The sequence below is a fragment of the Centruroides vittatus genome, unplaced genomic scaffold (assembly GCF_030686945.1).
Source record: "Centruroides vittatus isolate TY-2023 unplaced genomic scaffold, ASM3068694v2 contig_3084, whole genome shotgun sequence".
Lineage (NCBI taxonomy): Eukaryota > Metazoa > Arthropoda > Arachnida > Scorpiones > Buthidae > Centruroides > Centruroides vittatus.
In genome coordinates, this window is record NW_027121983.1 from 539,865 (window position 1) to 542,797 (window position 2,933).

The window sequence follows — 2,933 nt, forward strand, 5'->3', positions numbered from 1 at the left end:
GGGTTTGCTAAATGAAGCCCTCTTAGTGCCCATAAGGCGGAAAGAGTTTAAAAAGAAGTATAGAACTGAGTAACAACGATTCCACAGGTTAATGACAAGATTGTAAAGTATTTACTTCACTTAATGTAAACACTCTTTAGCGAAATTTATTTTATAACCGGAAATAATGTATTTGAATGTACAATACAGGTTATAAAATAAATAGTTCAAGGAACAAATAGACAGCTTTGTTTTCCAGTAATTACATAAAATACATTTGTTACTATGTTTTTCTTTGTTTATACTTTCATGATAAACTTAAGTAATTAAATTAATGTGACTCACACTATCTCTCTCCCCTAGCCGATAAATTCAATACTATCAATTACCCATATACAGAAATGAACTTGTACGTTTCAAAATTTATGTCATCATAAAATATTTTCTGTTTATTGAAAAGAACATAGAAATTTATTATAATCCTTACAAAATTCTGTGTATATTTGTATCGGCGTTTTTTTCTATATTACATCGAAAAACGGATGAACCAAAACTTTTCAAACAAGGCAGCGTTATTCCTATGCATGGTGAATTGGCAGTATTAGGTTTTGTGTCGTAGGTGAGAGAGTAAAGAGATAGTGGGGTTAGTAAAAATTTGTAGCACTTTACCACTTATTACGATATATTCATATAATAAGAATGCCCCCTTATTACCTACAAAGCAGAAAGAGCAAGAAAATCTTCAAACTCGAGTGATCCTACTCTTTCCATCTTCTGTGGTCTGCATTGATTTCGTTTTTCTGTAAGCATTTTGAACACAAGAACCACTCTATTTTTAAAATTTATTCAAATATATTTTATATAATTACTGGAAAACAAAGCAGTATATTTGTTCCTTGAAGTATTTATTTTTTAACCTGTATTAAACACGCAAATACATCATTTCCAGCTATAAAGTAAATTTATGACACAACATATTAAAGATTATAAAAATTTTATTGGTCAATTTTAAATGACGAAATGGCTTTCAGTCTTATATAAAGGTTTGTCTCTCCATTGTTCCTCACTTTACTTCCCTCGAGGTGTTTAATTGAAATTTGTTTTTTCTACAAATATTGAATTTGAAATAATCATGAAGCCTTGTTTTTATCTTGCTTTGGCAGCAGTAATTTTTTACGGTAAGTCGAATTTTTATACAGGATTTTATTATTTCAACTAAACGTATCAGAATTCTTCAAAATTCGATCGCCCTGGCGCTTTTGCAATATGAATTTAATTAGGCGCAAGTCTACGCTTCCTGAAAATAGGAAGTGGCTTAATTTTTTCAGCACTAACCTTTCTGGCAGTGTTCATTTTCACGTATTTTTGTCATTTTCTATTATTTTTCACAATGATAATGATACGCGGCAACCAGAAGCGAGGCGTGAACTACCTGGCAAACGTACCACGCTCAATTTTGCGCCGAAATTGCGAATGATGTGGAAATATGAAGGTAAACAAAGCTCATCTACTGCAGCTAAACTCGATTTTGTGATATCAAGTATGAATACCATAGTGATGGAAGCAATACGGTTAAATTACCGTGCGTAAGAATCAACTAAGAAACCTGAAGGAGCAATAATGGAGATGGAAGAACTTTTAATCTTTACATTTCAGAAATACAGTAAATTTAAATGTAATTGCCTTCTTAATATTTCAGGTGGTTTCCATACAGAAGGAGTTTTACATCCGACTCCTCATAGAGGATGCCCCAATGAAACCCTGTGTAACGATTACTGCGTGGAGAAAAATAAGGTTTGTGGAGTGTGCCTCCCTCCACCATTCACGGGCCCTCCTTTGAGATGCAAATGTTACAAGAATGAAACATTATGTTCATTAACGGAATTGCCAACGAATGAATAAAATACAAGTTATGAATTGAAATTTCTGTATTAAGAACACGAATTTGCCAATAATAAACATGCAAAATGTCAAAAAATGAAAATGAAATTTTTATAAATTTATCTTGTTACAACATTGATCATTTTCAAAACTCGCTGAAAATTTCAGATTTTGTACATTTGTGGGCCCAAAATTACAATAGAATAGTAGCGCGGTATAGTTTCGAGAGGCCCAGGCAAATTTAAATTCGGGGCCCTGTGTATAGTGTTTACTTCATACATTTTTCTTCGGGCGAATTTTTTCAAAAGATATTTTCTTATAAAAATAATGGCTTGGGACTTCCGTTGATAAATACCCCAGGCAATTGGTTTTTTTGCCCATAAAATAGGATAACGTGCCACTGCAACAGACGTTCGTTAATCCATCAGCAGGTAATCCAGAACTAGATAATTCGAAATTATTTGATGATACCACTGAACTTTGATCTATTACAGTTATTTGTAAGTGATCTTTGTTTTCATGCTTGTTCGGGAGACTGCAAGAAAGCTCTCGATATTCTCCCCTTTGTGGCTCTTGTGTTTAAATTTAAAAATAAATGTAAGTATTTGAGAGTCCGGCTTCACTACACTATATTGTTTTTGGAGTTGCCTGATCATAAAAAAGGCCAAATCGGAGTGCCTAGTCCCGAGTTTTATGGGGAGAATCTGCCAAAAAGTATACTGTATATGTATACATTAGATATTATTTTAAAAGTAATCAATATTTATGCCAGTAGATGGCGCTGTAGAGAATGAAAACATTAGAAATAGGTACATCTTGTGGCGCCATCTGTTAGTAATAATAAAAAGTAATGTATGGAATATAACGGCATTTCTAAAATACCATCATTACGTATGGGCATTATTGTTTAGGGAACTTCAACAATATAAAATCTTATATGAGGATTACATTTATTTAATAAAATTTATTACTTTTTACTGCTCACTCTTCTTGGTTATTTATAATTTTGTTTCAAGTTATTTATGGTTTGTTTAAATAAAAATTTATTTATAGCTACTTTTTATAGTTGACTG

The 2,933-nt window shown here is 32.2% G+C and overlaps 1 long non-coding RNA gene across 1 annotated transcript; it reads left to right on the top strand.

Annotated features, from left to right (window-relative positions):
- Positions 1 to 1,044: 1,044 nt before the first annotated feature.
- On the top strand, positions 1,045 to 1,968 carry LOC136973102 (uncharacterized). Its single transcript, XR_010880438.1, has 2 exons — positions 1,045 to 1,157; positions 1,679 to 1,968. It is a non-coding gene; the product is annotated as an uncharacterized lncRNA (long non-coding RNA).
- Positions 1,969 to 2,933: the final 965 nt, after the last annotated feature.